Below are 17740 nucleotides of genomic sequence, written 5' to 3'. Positions count from 1 at the left end.
TAATTTACTGCTAAGTAACAGGGCTTGGTACGTGGGGGACTCGGTGTAGCAGTGAGGTTAGATGTCCTTAGTAAATCTAACCAAAAAAATGTGCCCAAAATGTTTTCAGTGGGATATGCAGACAACACTACCCTGAAATATTTCATGGCAATTTGCCTCCATTTCTCTAAAATTTATAATCCTTAAACTAGGCTCAAGAGACTGAGATTCAGGGAGGGGAAATGATTTGTGCAAGACTCGTGGCGTAAACCAGAGGCTGAAGCTGTTTTCTCTCTGGAGCAGCACGTATGGCTTTATCCTGGAGACGAGTTGTGCTGTGCTCATATTCCCCCTTGGAAGCAGTTATTTTTAGATGTTTTATGGAGCTAAATTGCTCCCTCTCTGCTCCTGGTCTTATCTGACGCAGGGATAGCTCTGGGGATCCCCACCGCTTTGGAGGAGGCAGATGGGGATTTGGCCACTTGCGCTGAGATTTGTTTGAAGCTTGTTCTCTTGTTACAAGAGCTCTCAACATTTCTGCAGGTTTCTTGAGTTAGGGCAGCTGGCAGTTGGAAAGGGCAGGAGATAAGCAGCACTAAAATGGATCTGATGAAATAGCTAGGACCCACGTCCAGCTCTGCTGGAGGTCACTGGTTCAGGCAACACAGCCCCATGGTCAGTGATGATGTGAAAGCAGGGTGGCGTTTGGGAGAAACTCACAACCGAAGTAAGAGCATCTTGCAGGTTGAGACAGGAAGGTTTTGACAAAGCTGAGAGGCTTAAGAGTGCACACAGCACACGTCCAAATTGTGCTCTTGGCACAGTGCTATTGGTGACTCACTACTGTAAACAAACAAAAATGCAGGTTTGAAATAGGCATAATACCTGTTAATAATATGGCTGTAGGACACATTGGGTATCTCTGGCTTTTTATTTCTTCATTTGCAGTGTCTGGCTCAATAGTGTTAGTACCTTTCTTGTTAACATTTTTCCACTCTCCTGCATGTGGGTAAATACAAGTGAGAAAGCCTGGAAGGCTTCACATTTGCATGTGAAGAAGTAGCAGAAACCCAGAGTAAATAGCATCTGCAAATGTGTGGGAGCTGGAGAGTAGGGGGGGGGACAGCAAAGCTGTTGTAAATAGAAGCAGTTTAAAGTGCTGGATTATGCGCTGTGGATAATAAAACACCCCAAGCCAGCATGTAAGCCAGATACTGTTCTCAGCAGCAGAATCCAACTGATCCTGTTAGCACTTCAAGCTCCTTTTGTAAACCTTGCTAATTGGGGGTCCAAATTCTTCATGTAGGGGTGGTCAACCAGCCAGAGAGTAACGCCATGGCTGTACATGGAGACCTGCAACAGCAGAAATATTGCATACAGACTTCAGATGTACACAGTCTGTGTATGGATTTTAAACTACTTTGATTAGCTGGCATGAAGCATCAAAATAAATGAAGATATTAAATTAATCTGTAGATTTAGGGGGAAATCTAGCAATGACTGGTGTATTTCCTTTGGTTTTCAGTACGACTGGCTTGTATTTTGATTCTACTTCTTGAAACGGAAGATTTTGACCCAGCGTATTTGCGTTTCCATCTCTTTTGTGCTTGTTTGAATCACCGCAGTATCATAATCCATCCAAAATTTTCATGCCAACCTCTTTTGCATCTGATTCTTTAGGGGTTTATTAAGCAGAAAATCTGATTCCTGGGGCATACACCCCAGAGGTTTTTCAGCCTTTCATGTCATAAGCCCAGGTTTTGTGTCAGGGCCCTGAGTGAGCCTCAGCCAGGAGGAGGGGAGAGCGATGCTGTGATTCGATCAGCAGCTCTGCCTCCTGGGGCTGAAGATGGCAGAGACAACTTAAAGCATAATCCTGCTTTTCTCCATAAGATTGAAATGTGGGGCTGGGGATGGCTGCCAGCAGAAGGACAGGGTGCAGTAAGGAGGGTTTATGCCAGCCCTGTGCAAAGCAGGGACAGCATCTGTCCCCTTCAGCATGGACCCAGTGCCACCACAAGCCTCCAGGTTTCCCACCATTCACAGTAGCAGCCAACTTGACATCTCAGGGCTCTGACACCAGCAAAACAGGGTACACAAAGAGAGGGACAGCCTGGGGTCACCATTGCCTGCTTAATTTTCCTATTCCCAGAGCCAGCTCCAAGTTGAAACCATCTTTTTCTGCAGCCTTCTGACCCTGGGTACAAGAGCTGGGTAACTGGGAATTTAGCCCAAAACATGCCCTTTTTTGCTTTGCCTGACCTACTTGTCACTGCCCACAGGGAGCCACGGGGTTTCTGATCCTCTCATGCCTTTGCTTTGGAGTCAAGCTTTTGTGCTGCTGATTGTATCACGGTACCTTGAAGTTATCTTGGTGTGCACTGGATATTTTGGTACAGAAGCTGCTTTTTATGAGCTTCTGTAGCACTCAGGGCACTAATGCTTCACCTGAAGCATCAATGAAGCCTCCTTTTTGGTGCTGCGGTACCACGGGGCAGTGCCAGTTGAAGTAAGTCCATGGCTCCAGGAGGCATGAGGTATAGCTAGGTCCTGCTCTGTTAGCAGTCTGCACGGCCATGTAGAAGAGATGGGTTTTGCAGCATATCCAGGCCACCTATTCAAGTCCAGGCTCTTCTGAAACCCGTGAAATTGTCTGACAACTTGTGAGCAGGCACCGTGCCATGCAAGCAGATGGGCATGAATGTCCTGGCTGCCAAGAGCCTGGGATGTTCATCTGACAGAGGAGCAAGAGCAGAGCTCATCAGTGCTTGTGTCCAAATGCCTGTCCCTCCTGAAGTTATCATGGAAAGACTGGGTACAGCAATGGGGTGTCTGGTTTGGGTATGGGATGTTTCACAGCAGAGATGGTACCCCCACATTTTCCCTCTGGTTGCTGCTACTCCATCGCTGAGGACAAGCTAGTTTCTGAGCTGCTTTCAGCCCAAGTTCCTCATTCCATTGGGATCAGCCAGTTCCCAGCACTTTCCTGTGTCCTCCAGAGACACACCTTGAAGGCAACAGCACAGCAATTCTTTTTTTACTACCTCTGCTAGGTGGCTTTTCAATGAGAGCCTGGCTCTTGCCAAAAGTGAATCCTGAGATAAAAGGGTTAAAAAAGGCTTCACAGAAATTGTCACAAGAGCTTTCTTTAAAACATAACTCCAGAGAAGGCCTTAATGCTTCTTGGCCTGAGGGGCAGTTTTTCTCACACAGGCATAGGTTTCACGATGATTGACACATCATTAATTAACTGTTATTAATTAACCCCATAATCTGAAGGGATGGGGGAGGAATTCCTTGCAGGCCTTTCTTTGAACGCAAGTCCTCTGTTCTGCTGCACTTCCGAATCCATCTGTCTTTGGGACTGAAGAAGCTCATAAAGAAGACAGAATTAATGAACAACCTTTTACAGCCCCCCTTCAACCACCTTCATTTCCTGACAGCCGCAGTTTGAACATGATTTGTAGGAGCAAGACTATTTTATCTATTACTCTGAGTTTAGAGGAAGGGAAATGTGGAAACAAAATCAGTTGTTGCCATTCAGCCTCCCCTTGTTCCCTGCTGTGTGGGATATGATGCTGTGAAGGATACGGGCTCCATCTGTAACATAACGCTGGCTCCGTGTGTGGATGGTCACACACCTCCTTGCAGGCTTGTCATGCTGTGAAAGCTCAGAGTTAAAACCACTCTTGCCTCTCTGCTTTAGCCATGCTAAAGTGCTGAGCTACACCCTCAACAGCAGCAGAAGGGACAAATTCTTCCTGTGCTGACTTCAGTTGGGCTTTGCCAGTGTCCTTGAAGACTTTATTTTGCTCAAATCATTTTGAGCCAGCCCATATCTTCTGCCAGTTCTGCCTGGTGGCCTCTAATAATCTCATATGTCAGGCAGCAGAGTGATTATAGCTTTATTTAACTTACTTTGTCTGCATTTGCCTTTCAAGGAGCAACAATGCAGCAATTCTGTAAGCTAAATGTGGCCTTAGAAAAGAAATTTCCTGTTTATCCACAAATACCAGATTCTTGGGAGGATGCCTATCTTGATAAGACGTCGGTGGTGCTGATAAGCCAATAGTCATAATCATTGATAAGTGTTTTGCTGATGTTTTGGCAAGGTTTTGTGTCCAATATTGTTGACCCTGTGCTTTTCCTATTGTGTACTGTATCCTTTGGCAAGAGAATGACCTTCTCAGGGATCATAATGGTACCTATACTGCAGGAGGTGCCTAAACCCCATTATGTTTGGCATGGCTTGTTCTTTTTATTCAGAGTTGTGTATCAGGGTTCATCTCTCCCGTGCAATCTCAGCCACAGCAATACTAATCCTGCCATTTCGCATCACTGCAATTGGGAACAGCCTCGCATTGCTGACATCTGAATTACATTTTTAACAACAATTTCCTTTGTTTATTAAATTGGAGCCAAAACAAACACTGGCATTGGAGGCTCACTTTCTGGTTTAAATAACATGGACCTTTAAATGGATGAGGGTTATGAATCATTTTTTGTGTAGGTTTTGGGTTGTTTACTTGCTTGTTTGTGAAGGAGTTTGTTGCCTTTTTGTTGTTTCATTTTTTTCCCCTGGCAATGGAAGTCTGTCACTCTTGACGCAGTAGACAGTTTGGAAAAGCTCCCTGGTCCCTCTTATCTAACGGTACTGTTATTAGATTATTGGATTCTCTCTTTTCTCCCTTCCCTTAAAAATTCCCTCACTAAAAGAGTGAAATTGTGGTGTACTGAATTGCCTGATATTGCACCAATTCTTTATTGCAACATCTTCTCGATTTTAATAGCTACAGGCTTTGAAACTATTTTGGTGTTACCAAATGCATTTAGTATCTGTGAACTTACAGCAGGTATTTTCTGACAGTCAGCAATGACTCCAAAGCCCCAAAGAATTACACTGAACAACCCTGAATTTCAAAGCCTGACATCACTTCAAGCAAGGAATACAAATCCATCAACAGGAGCAGGATTTTAATTGTTTTGTGAATGATTCTATAGAAATCTAAAATTGCTTTGCGGAATAGAAAAAAAATCTCCACTTTTATCTGTGAAGAGGTCTTAATTCTGGTGAATAAAATAAGTGGCTGCTGTAATAATAAAAGATTTTTTTCCCTCTGACTGTGTAGCTGTTCCTTCAGCCCCTGCCTGATGGGATTTTGTCCTTAAGCAGTGAGACATCGGAGTTCATCAGATATTATACATGGCAACTGCCAAACCAGGAGAGGCTCTTCGGTGGCTAGAAGATTTGTGTTTCTATTATGTTAGCTGTTAAAAAATGAGACCACCTGCATTCTTTTGCAATGTGACCTTCTCTAGCTGGTCATATGCTGTGTTTTCTCTGTGATCTGATCTAATTTTAAGGGTAATCAAAAGGCCAGCAGTGCTTTAAAACCCAGTAATACTTTGACTGTTGCTTTACAGTTTTCTTTTTCTTTTTTTTTTCCCCTCCTCTTTTTTTATGAAAGAAACTGAAACCTCTGCAGACGTTTCTACCTCTGGCTTAGCTTCTGCTTAAACACATCCTCAGGGAATGCTGGAAAATATTACTTCTGTTTAGAAGAGAAGTAAATGAGTCATATTTTCCAAAACAGTTTTCAAAGAAAAGGATATCAGATCTTGTTTGTATTTTCCTGTTTAATGGCTTTGGTGAATACTTAAAAATGATCTGCATCACAGGAGAAACACCACCAGAGTGTGACTATTTCTATTGCCTTGGCAAATGCCTTTACAGCTGGCATGGATCAAGAAAGTGTATATCCTTACATCCCAGGGGCAGTGCAGGTTGTAATGATCCTTTCCCTGTCTCACCTATCTGTCCTGTGTGCAGTCAAATAATGTGGCTGCACCTTGGATTGATACGGGGCCAGAGTCATATCAGTGAAGGGTGGAGGAGGGCAGCATGTCTCCTACCCTAGGCAGGTTTGCAGGCATAGCAGAAGCCCTTTTCCTGCTCCTTCACCCCTTCGGTGGACTCCAAGGAGGGTCATGTCGATCTTTAGGGGTTTGGGGCTATCATGTCTCTGCAGGTGCAGTGGAAGGACTCTCCTGAGTTTCTTGTCTTACCTCAGCATTTCTGTTTGTGAATCAGCTGGAGGAATCCCCTTTCCCTCACCTAAAATATTCAGGATGCCTGAGGGAGGAATCACAGAAGGGGTTATATTCAGAGCCGCCAAACTGAGAGACCATAGTGGAGGTGAGGGCTCATATCCCGCCTCTCCACTTGGCTTCTTGCTGGAGAAACCCTTTCTGAAACCCTGAACAAGCCTCATCCCAGGCCAGGGCACAAAAAAGGCATCGTATCCCCCATCTCCACTCCAACCAGCATCACTGATATAGCCAAACCTCTGCAAAGGCTCTCAAGGACGTGAGCAAGCAGCTCTCAAGTGGAGCCATAATAGCATTTAATATTGCTCAGCAATAATGTTTTCTTATCCAGGCATTAAAATTATTATTGAGCTGGCTTTAGAGAAAAAATAAAAGATGAGCTAGTATTTTGTATTTTAATTAGAATTAAACCTACAAAAACATGATTGGTTGCAGAATCTGAAATTCTGCACTGATATTTTTTTCTGTCATTTGAAGCATGTTGATATTGACATGGATTAAAGTACATAAAACCTTCCTATTGAGGGCTTTAAAAGATCTTTAATTGTTTTCAGAAATAAACCTAGCCATTATTGTATCTTTGAAGGGCAATTATTTTGTCCTTTCTTGCATAACTACACATTTAAAAATACATTTTAAAATAATTATTTTTAATTTTTATTTTTTTTCTTCAAATTGACCATAACAAACCAGTTCTATCTCTTCAGGATTAATTTTCCACCTAGCTGAAGAAATTAGCTACTGCATTCTCCCTCCCACCTTGAAGATGTGCTACAATGGTTACCTGGATACCCTGCCTGTAAAGGATGTATGTGCTGGAGCAATTTAAATAGCCTGATTTGTCATCTAACTGCAGACATCATTAGCAAAGCATTATTTGGCTGGAACATTGTAGGCTGAACATGGATAACTCCTCTCTGTTGAGGAGAGATTCAATTTAACCACCTTGTGACCACGTATTGCCTCCTGAGTGTGGAGTTGCAGCAAGTCTAGTGTGAAGAATATGAGCAGTGTCTGGGTGGGAAATTGTTTTCCTGTGGTGTACAGCTATTGGAAATGTATTCTGCAGCAGGATGAAAAGAAGGTCTTTCAAACATGTTTCAGAATCTACTGATTTGTTTATTGGGGGGTAGGGAGGTAATTCATATGATGGAGAAGAGGGAAGGGAAGCCTGGCCTTTGCTTTTTTCTCTATAGCTTTTCTCGTTGTCACATTCCCACTTTCAGTTTATTCCTCTGGTTATCATTTCTCATTTCAAAATGGCACATCTGTCGGGATGGAAGGACCCTTACAGGCAGGGTTCTAAAAAAACGAGACAGTGAAATTACAATGATGACTTGAAATTAATTTTACCACATATGATAGTGTGTGAAGTAGAAAATAGTGGCCTCCTCTGGTAAATCAGAAGGCAAAAATAGTAATTTCCCTGGAATCTGACTATTGGGCATGGTTGAGGAGGCAGTCTGTGCATAACAATAAAGGAACATGTAAAAACAAATCTGAGCTTTAAAAAGAGCATTTTGTTAATTATCAGATCACTTTTTAGGTCTGGAATGAACCAAACATACTATTTTAAGGCTTTAACTTAGATCAGGTTATTTATTAATGATTCCAATATGGTCTGGAAAACTCAGCTGGAGTCTGGAGAGTTGTCAGTAGGTTCAATAGACCTGCATCCTCCCATCTAAACTAATTCTGCAGCTACATCTGAATTGTAGGAGCACCACAATTGCATTGCTTCCAGTTACGTATTCCTGAACATCCTTCTTGGCAAATCAACTCGCAAATCATGTTCGGGAATCATAGTCTTAAATGAAGCACGGCTGCAAAATATTCTGCTGATCTGTGGTGCAAGTCCTTTTCCTTTAGTCATAATTGATGTTACAAAATATTTTATGGCTTCTGTCATTAGTATTCCCAGTTGGCTCCATCTACAATTTCTTTCATGCTGTAAAAATGCTAAGAATTTTCTACTGATGAGCAGCAACAGCAGGGCATGTTTCTAGATTTATAGGCATGGGATATTTTTGGGTGGGGGAGGAGTCTTTTGTCTTTGAATTAAAATGTGTCTAGACACTCTTTTTTGTTACAAATCTGGCAAAACGAAGATACTTTTGAAGTAGTAATTAAATTCCTTCAGTGACATTCAGTCTACTGTGCACAAGGCTTCAGTATAATTTCCAGGAAATCTACAGTATTTTCCTTGCCATTTGTAGGACTCAGCATATAAATAATGCAGTCCATGCTGTGCTGCTTTTCAGTTCATCCCAGGAAATTATGCCATTAAAAATGCCACACTTCTTTCAGGCACACACAGACACAGCAGGTAAAGAGAATATTCATGAGATGAACAGTGACAAAAGCAGCATCAGCTAAAACCTAACCCTGCAAAGAACACCTCAGACCACGGAGTTATTTGTGGTAATTATAGTGTAGAATGAGACTGTTGATTAACTTAACATCATGGTAGTCAAACTATGATCCATCAAGTGGGCTCTGGATTTGTGACCCAGAGTTAGGACTTGGTGCAAAATAAGGTGAAGAGAAATGATGAGCGCTGGAGCCTCTCCTGCCACCCCAAACTTGTATAATCAATAACTGTAGTGAAAATGAAGCTTCATTTGAGCAGTTTTGGAAATCAAAGGTCCCCATAAATTCCTGACAGACTTGCTTTTGTATGTGAGCACATGTTGCTATTTGAAATCTTCAGTTCAGATATTAAAAAATCTCCTCTGCAAAAATTGTGGTTGCTCCTGCGGTATTCAGATAGCAAAGATCATCCAGTGTATGAAAACAAAGTCATCCCCCTTTGCTCAGGAAGGTAAGAATGTTCTGTATGTTTAAGATGGAGAATTTACCATCTACCATTTCATACACTTTACTTATGCATAAGCAGAGCTTTAGTACATGTTGCAAATGGAAATGAAGTACATGATGTGCCTGGAAAGAGTTTATCTAGCTATTTATGGGCTGATCACATTTTGAGCTAGCACCGACCTGGTTATTTTTAGTTAAATAATGTTACAGTTGTAGTTGCTTTTATAAAGAACCAAGAAAATTCTCCTGCAGTTTGCAGACCTTTCTTGCTGGGTCTCATTTAAACCTTAATGGCCCCATGCTCAGCTGCTCCCTGGAGGAGAAGCTGAAAATCTAATAGTATGGGGCTGCCTGTCTAATTGCAGATCAAGGAGTTGCAGCTCAGAGACAGACTTTAAACAACCACGAAGCAGCTTTATGTGTCTTTGTGCCTTTCCTTCTTCCCTCCAAGATGCGCACAGAGCACTCAAATGGGTTTTGCCAACTTGGAGCCACCCCCTCTGGTTTGGAAGTGGACCATGCCTGCTCTCTGGCAACCCACGTTAGGTTCTCCCAGCCTTCAAAGGTGGTACCCACGTGGAGTGCATGTTTGCCTGGTGGTTTTGGAAGAGATTAGTTTTCAGAGTTGGAGTTAGGTGTAACTGGTACAAAGGGACTTTGTACAGGAGTGGATTCAGTTGAGCATGAGGCTCATGTGTGAAAAGTTTTTGCTGGATCTCTCAGAACAGTTCAAAAAGCCCCAAATTCTCACTGTCTCTGAAAAGAAGCCTCAGTCTGCTCTCTCATCTTTATTTTCATGATAAAAATCAACAATTTCAGGCAGTTGCTCTTTGATATGCTTTTAGAAAGGCATTCCAGTAACTTTAAAGTTGAAGACGTGAAACATAGCTACAGCACATCATTAGCATGAGTGACTATTCCTTTTTTCTAATAAAAAAGGAATAGAAAACCATTAAAACTCACAAAATAATAAGGCAGAAGCATCTAATTTAATATGGTCATCTATTTAAAAATGCGCATTGTGCATAAATAATCAGATGTATCAGCAGGGGATCCATAGCCGTCTAACAAGTAAGTTGTTTTGCAATTGCCATCTGACCTGTAGATAAGTGGAAACAATGTCTTCATTAAACTTGCAGAACTGAATATTAATCATTAGCAAAACCAGCACTGCAAGATGCAAGGGAAGTCTTGCTATGTCCCCAGGAGCTGTGTGCGTGTACCTAATGGCAGGATTTAACTATTAAGGTCATATCAAAAATAGATCTGCTGTTTGTCTGCAGTACTTACTGGCCTCCTACAAAGGCAATCGGATTTAGGAGGTAGTTTAAAGACTTCCTCTATGTTGGGGGAGGAAAAGTTGTATCTAGAAGCATGTCCTAAAAGGCTTGACTTCACAGGTGGTGTCCAATGAAGAGCCTTTACTGGGGATGAACTGGGTTTTTAGTGGGGATGAATGTTGTACCGAATGTACTTTCTTAGGGACAGGCTCACTCCATCGCTCCAGCAAGCTATGAAGCAACCTGTACTAGTGCAGAGCTTTTGGAAAGCACGTTCTGCAACCCTGCCTCAGACTGCTTCAGCCTGGTCTAGTCTGTATAGGTTTCTTCAGTGACGTCCAATAGCACTGAGCTGGGAGACTAATAATTTTGAGGTGTGGTTTGTCCTCTTTTCCTCTTATTTTCTCCTCTGCGTGTAAAAGATTAAGAACAATTGAGGGGTTAATTTTCATAGGACTTTACAGAAGGTGTTTGCACTGCTCTGTCTTCTGCTCCCTGTTGGCAGAGGTGGCCCAGAGCAAGGTGGTGGGAGCAGGAGGTGGCAATGCCTGAGATTTCAGGGGCAGTCCATATCTCACTTTCAGACTGCATAGTAGTTATGTAGGTGACATCCATAGTTTAAAGAATATGATTGATGTGATAGTATGGCACCAGTGTATGCAGTGCTGGAAAGTCAGAGGATGAAGCTAATATTTTTAAAGATCTATACATGCGTAGAAAATGGAATGGCAAATTTAATCCTGCTTTACACTTTCAGGTCATTTTGCAGGTATTCCTGTAGGTGAGCAATGAACCCACTTTATTTTGTTTCCTTTGTCTTTCTCTTCTACCTGTTTCAACCAATAAACCAATTCAGTCAGCATGTAGACTGTAAGTAATCCCTAATACTTTCTTGACATTCATATTGCTGTGGAGCATTTATGTCAAAACAGTCATTGCCCATGAGCTGCATGGAAAACAGTGCACAGGAAAAAAAATAGTACAGGTTCCATTCTTACCAATATTTGTGACAAAATGAAGATCTTCACTCAACTTTACTGGAATTTACTCAGGCATTTAGTAAGAGCAGCCGAATGGAGACTGCTAAGGAGGGAATTCAAGAGACCTGATAAAACACAAGAAGGTGGCTTGCGTATTCTTTTTATCCAAGATCTCAGCCTTGAAAGTGTCAGACACGCAGTGTGCTTTGGGAAGAGCTGAAATTCCAATATTAATTCAAGACTCTTCCACTCCTGCACTTGCTTAATCCTGCAATATCCGCTTTGATATTAGTGGGAGCTGTGGAAGGTGTCTTGGGTGTGCTTAAACTAAACACTAAAAACAGAGGTTATATCTTCTGTCCTGCACATACAGGCATGGACAAGACCAGGGTGTTTGCTGTCACAGACAATATGTTTAGTTATTCACTTTAATCTGCATCTGTTCCACCCTCCACTGAAGTCAAGAGGAGGCTTTTCCTGTGGCTTGGCTGGCCTTTCAATTTGGGTACAGGCAGATTGGTTCCCAGTTTATGAACTGGCTTTGTCCTTCTTTATCTACTTCACCTTGAAATCAGTGGGAGACCTTGCACTGAGTAGAAGGAAAGTTGGATTAGACTCAGAGAAAAACAGTAAGTGCTGAAGGAATGAGATGATGAAGTCCAATGATTAAATCATGCAACTGCTTTGCTCTTCCATACACTTATACTCACAGTTAATATTAAAAGGTAGAATATATATATATATATAATACAATCGTCCTTGGCTTTATGAAAAACATAGTCCTCTCATTGAAACCAGGCTCCTACAAAACTCCCGTGGGCTATGCACACACGTATTTATTGCATTGTATAGTAGATAAGCTTCATATCTTACAGACATTTAAATGCAGCTAAAAATTCAAGGAGAGGTAACCAGACATGCACTGTTAAATAAAAGCAGCTGCATGTCATAAATCAGCTCCATCTAAAAAAATCTTGGCAACAATGTCATTTCACTAAAGGTTTTACTGCACATCTTTTGCAGATTTTTGTTCCCTTCTCCTGTCCTCTATTCTTGACTCTTTCTCCTTGTGCTGTTTCTTCTAAGATCTGCTTTACTGTCAACCCTTACATACTATATTGTAATCTCCCCTTATCTTACCAAGGAACTTCAACATAGGTAGGCTTTGAAGTTTAAACTGATTTCTAACTAGTGTGAATGGGAGCACACCAGATTCACACTGAACAACTCAGCTGGGTCTGGCCAACAAAAAGTGTTTCCCTCTACCGGTACACACACACACATGCATGTACCCCTCTTTATCTTCACTCCAGGTTTGAGTGGATGCATTTTTGTGATCCACCAAGCGTGAACATTTCTCTGCACCTTAAGCACATAAGTTCACTGAACGCATTGCACTTGATGGGAGATGTTTATATAAGACAGCAATAGCCCTGAGCAGCCAAGCCAGTGAGTGTTTCTTTCCTTGTAGTGCCATGGAGCAGTTCCCCTAACATCCTTCTGGTGTTCATTTTTTCATATGGGATATTTTTCAGAGTTTTCAATAGGTCCTTATTTTTACTTAAGAGGAGCAGTTTAGGCCAATATTGAGCCCTTTTAAAGTCCTGTATCTACTGACTTTTTAAGTGATGCTCCTCAAGACCTCCTCCTGTATTATTTTTTTTCCTGAAATGTTGTGTCCCTAACTAGGATTAAAGGAGGAGAGAGATAATGCTCTATGGAGAGTGGGGACCGCACTTGCAGCTCGCAGCAGTGGGGCCCATGTGGAGGCCGGGAGGTTAAAATCCTCCTTCTCCATCGAGATGCAGAATTGGGAAGAGATGCTAATATAGCTTGATTTTCCCCTGGAGTAGCACAGTGACTCCCTGTGGGCTGTGGAGCGTTAACCCACCCTTTATCGAGACGTTTGCAAGCTAAAAGGACCCTGATGTGCGATTTCCAATGTAATTTGTGACTCATGTGGTGTCCTTAAAATAAAGCATGGATTAGCACTGGGGGTTTCCAGCCTGGAAGAGGAGAAGTTTAGAGGGAAAGTAAAGTTTTTTATAGTTTTGTAAATCAGCGTGATTAATCTGTGAAATGGCTACAAAAAAAGGCTCCCAACTCAGTACATTCTTATGTATTCTTAAATGAGCAACCAAGGTTGAGAAAGATACAGTTAATTCAAATGTAGCCAGGGAGTAGAACGTTTGGATTGATACTAGGGTGGTCCATGGATTCTTTCTTCTTGAAAAGTTATGGTATCCTCTGAGGCTGAGAAACACTATTCTCAAGTGATGGAGAGGTTTAAGAGCACCCTAGAGTATTTGCACTTGTAAATCACCTTGGCAGCCCCTGGCCAGAAAGTAACTACCTGAGAAATGCTCAAAATGGCAAAGTGGTGATGCCAGCACATTCCCAATGATGCAGATGGACATAACCCACATGGGATACGTTGGTCAGGGGAAACTGGCTTCAGAGGTGTGTTGCCAGCCACTGGTGTTGGCAGCAGGATGGGGCCAGTGCCCATGCCAGTGCCAGCTAGGAAATGGTGAGCAACAAACGTTGTTCTGTATTCCCTGTTCAGGCAAAATTCTGGTTGGGAAGAAAACACATGAAAACAGGGAGGTTTACCTGTGGACTGCCAAACCAGCTTCAGGCAAAGAATAAGCTAGACACCCTTCATGGAGGTTGTGTTTCCTGACAGGAGTAGTAATGACACATGAGTAAAAATAAAAGAAGGAGGTTACACAGTTTGCTTTATTAGAGCAATGAAATACCACACCATATCAAAGCAATTCCTGTTTCATTTGTAACCACAAAGTAGTCTGAAACAGGCAATTACACCTCCTTTCCAGCTCAGAGAGGCACATCACCCTTTGCCACACATTAAGGAATGTTAATAGCAGCAGTAAGGTGAGTTCAGGGGTGGGTGTGCTTTATTGGGAAATCACACCTCCGAAGAATTAGAAACACTCAGCCCTGGGGAGTGATTATCCTGCAGTAACCAAATGACTGCTGTCCTCACTGGAATAATTATGGAAGATTCTCAGGATTTGGGATTAAAGCAAGCTTGAAAAGCAAAACTTCCCCTCTGGCCAGCAGAAGAGCTGGGCGCCAGCACATCCTTGTGTGTGTGGCACCCATAGTGGAGGACTGATGTGTAGTGGCTTGGGCTGAACTGCCTGCTGGCACTCAGAAGACCTGGGGTTTGCAGGAGGAAATTGTGCAAGAAGCTTTGTTGCTCTGATCCCCTGTTTCTCATTTTGTACTGGATGTGAGAACAGTATCCAGCCTTTGAGATCCATAGCTGATAAAAGCAGCTCACTGTACAAATGGGAATTTCATGCTTTTTCTTATGTATTGGTCTACACACACACCCCACGTAGGCTCTGTCCTAGTAACAATTTTGACAGTAGTTATTTATCTGCAAAATCTTGGGCACTTGGTTAACTCCAGTGCAATTCATTATCCAGTAGCTCTCGAATGGGAAATTACCAACAAAAATTCCAAAGTGTTTGACTTCCGCATAGGTAGGCAGGAAGGGAGGAGGGAGCATGCTGTAAGTTAGCATGGTTACGCCTTTGGGGTCCTTGGGAAAGTGGAGCTCCTCTATACAAATGCAGACATACAGGTCACCTGTGACAGAAAACAGTGAAATTTTAAAGGATTTTTCATTTTCGTAGCTGGAACCTCAGCATCTTTTTATTTATTCTTCCAAGCTACAGTAAAATGACAGCCTCATTGTATGGCTGATAGAGAGGGTTGATTATGTTAGATTTTATCCCTATTATATGATCTTAAGAACTGCAAACATTTCATCTGAGAGAGAGAGAGGAGAAAACTACAAACTGGAAGAGGGAGCTGTACCAAGTGGGCTGAATACAGAGTGCAAACACTGTGGTGCTTGTAACTGTGTCAGTATTCCATCCAAGCAACTTCTTCCACTTGGGCCGGAGAGGAAAGTGTTGCTCATATGTACTGCCTGTGGCCCTTCAGCCCATTCCTGTACCTGGTACAGCTCACATGGTGTTTCTGGAACACAAGAGGCCGTAAGATTTGCCTGAGCTTTACTGGATCTATTTTTATTTCCCTGTGGTCGGGCAGAGACACGTTGAAAGCCAGGATTTGAGTCTTATTTCTGGTTAATCTGACAACCGAAGTAAGAAAAGCATTTGTTTTGTTCAGAGGTGGTGCAGTGCTTTTTGTGGTGCAGATATTCAGGTACAACGAGTCTTGAGCACACCTAGGACCTGGAGACCTCAGAGTCAACCTGAAACATAACATCTGGGATCCAATGAAGCCCATAGCCAAACCAACAGTTACTGTTGGCAGAGTGACACTTTTCTCCCCTGAAGTAGTTGCTGTCGTGGAAGAAGAAGAAGAAATAAAAAACAAGTGTTGAGTCTGGAAGTGGATGGGGTGAGCAGCTAGAGCTGCTGCAGGGATCTGGTACTTATCACTGGCTTGTTCTTGCAAAGTGCTGAGCACAAAAGAGCTCCAAGGAAGTATTAAGTCTATGCTTGACTGTCAAGGACACACATAGTTCACTGGCTATATGTGTGCCCAAAGTTAAGCATGTGCTTAATGAGGCTAGAGTGCTTCGCTTAGGGCAGAGCTGAATCCTTAATAGCTCTTTTGCTGAAAAACGGGGCTAATATTTTCCTGCTTCTTGGGAGATTCTGAGGACAAGCTTACTTGCATTCATGGTTCTCGTAATGATGGCAAGGAAACCTATGAATAAAAAGGAAGAAGTTATATATCAGATTCACAGTAATTACTTTTTCCAACCTATTTTGAACTGGAATGTATTGTGAACTCTGGAATTTCAGTGGCACATATATCACGTTCAGCGGAAAGAAAAAATCCAGCAAGCTGAAAGAAATTTGAGCTCTGCTATGCTTCTAATATGTTTAATGTTATTGTTCCGTTAAATCCCTGCCCTTAATGACCCCAGACATACTAAATAACATTCTCAGGGCTGAAGAAATGCTTCAGACTTCTAATTTTACACATATTTTTCCTCTTGCACTCTCCAAGCTCTACAAGTATTATATATATTGAAAAACCTCTGTAGAAAATATTAATGCAGTCTTTTTCCTGAGGAAAGGCTGAAGGTACCTGGGAACTCTGTTTGCGCTGCCTGTTTTTCAAAAATAGGCTTTTCAGACGTATCATTTTTCATGTTTGCAATTTATGGCTAGCAGACGATGTACAACAGAGCCTCAAAGGGGTACATCAAGGGGAAAGATGACAGATATCATGGGCTTGGCATGGCGAAAATGCTCATGCCACTTGTTTAAGAGTGCAAAAGGAATGCTAGCCACACAGGGGCAGAAAATACTGATAGTGCTACAGTTTCTTAATTAATATAACTTACAGAAAGGCACAAAATATCATCATAGTACCTCATTAATGAGGCCTCCTGCTTATTTAATTGCTGTGAGGCTTTTTTCTCTTTGCTGTGGCAACAGCATTAACTATGTTAACATTGGCACTGGGAACTCTTTTGCTGTGATGTCAAATACCTCTTCAATTTTTCAATTCCTGTATGCCAAGTCAGGTTTCTATCTCAAAGATGAGCCAAACCTTATTTCTGGGTTAAGAATTCTTTTGTCTGCAAACTGAATTAGTGACAGGAGCTTCCCAGAGCTTTCCTTTCTCTTCATACTGTGACTCATTTGTTTCTCTGTACAAGCCTGCTCTTTTGGATGATAGAAAAACATTTCTAGCCACCAGGTACTGCCACTTAGCCAACCATGGCATCGATGTTTATCTATTCTTCATGCCACATCCCCTCTTCCCACCAGCATCCCAAAAAAGAGGCAATGAATTTGTAGCAAGACCCATACCTTTGCGCACCTGCAATTTCTGCATGCGTGTGCTGCCTCTTGTGCAATCAGCATACACAAGTATGGATTATATATCTCCCATCAAGCTCCCTGTGCAGTGTAGGCTTCTTTAAATCAAGGTACGAAGACCAGAGCTTTTAATTTTGGAAATACACGCTTCAATCCCCACTACTGGCCAAAAAGCAGCCATGCGTGTCATTACTTACAACAGAAGCAGCCCTGTACATGGCTTAAAAAAGCAGCTGTGAAAAGCATCCTTATTGCACTTACGTCAACATTTTGGTAATTACCAAGATCAGCCCCTATCCTGTAGTGTTGGAAAACCTCATCTTAACTTGCATGCTTTCTAACAATGTGCCTGCCTCTTAAATTTGAGATGTCTCTGGGGTGCAGGAGAAATACAGGCAAATGTGATAAAGAATGATCCTACTTGTCTGCTCACATCATGTCCAGTACCACAGCAGCAGTATGAGATACTGTTGTAAGTGTTGGATTATACATTAGGTGCACCTGCAAACATCAGTTTGGTAGCACTGGAGCTTATCTCTCTGGTTTTGTTTGGCTTGCCTGCTTTGTAAGAGCATTTTATTTTGCCTTCTTTTCAGCCAGCTTGTAAATAATAATAATAATAATAATACTCATAAACAACTGTGAATCTGAGATCTGACCAGGCTGAAAGTGCAGTCCCTAGCACATGGACCCCCTCTCTTTAGCTATGTTCCCTGGGAGCAGGAAGGGGACCTCT

At 42.2% G+C, this 17740-nt stretch overlaps 1 protein-coding gene across 2 annotated transcripts in view; it reads left to right on the top strand.

Annotated features, from left to right (window-relative positions):
* The window catches only part of FAM20C (FAM20C golgi associated secretory pathway kinase), a 59505-nt gene that overhangs the window by 19792 nt on the left and 21973 nt on the right, over positions 1-17740 (top strand). The window lies entirely within an intron of this gene.

This window comes from Neopsephotus bourkii, unplaced genomic scaffold (assembly GCF_033783945.1).
Source record: "Neopsephotus bourkii isolate Nb327-2 ecotype Australia unplaced genomic scaffold, CSIRO-AGI_Nbou_v1 NB_882, whole genome shotgun sequence".
Lineage (NCBI taxonomy): Eukaryota > Metazoa > Chordata > Aves > Psittaciformes > Psittacidae > Neopsephotus > Neopsephotus bourkii.
This window is presented reverse-complemented; position numbering and strand designations above follow the sequence as displayed.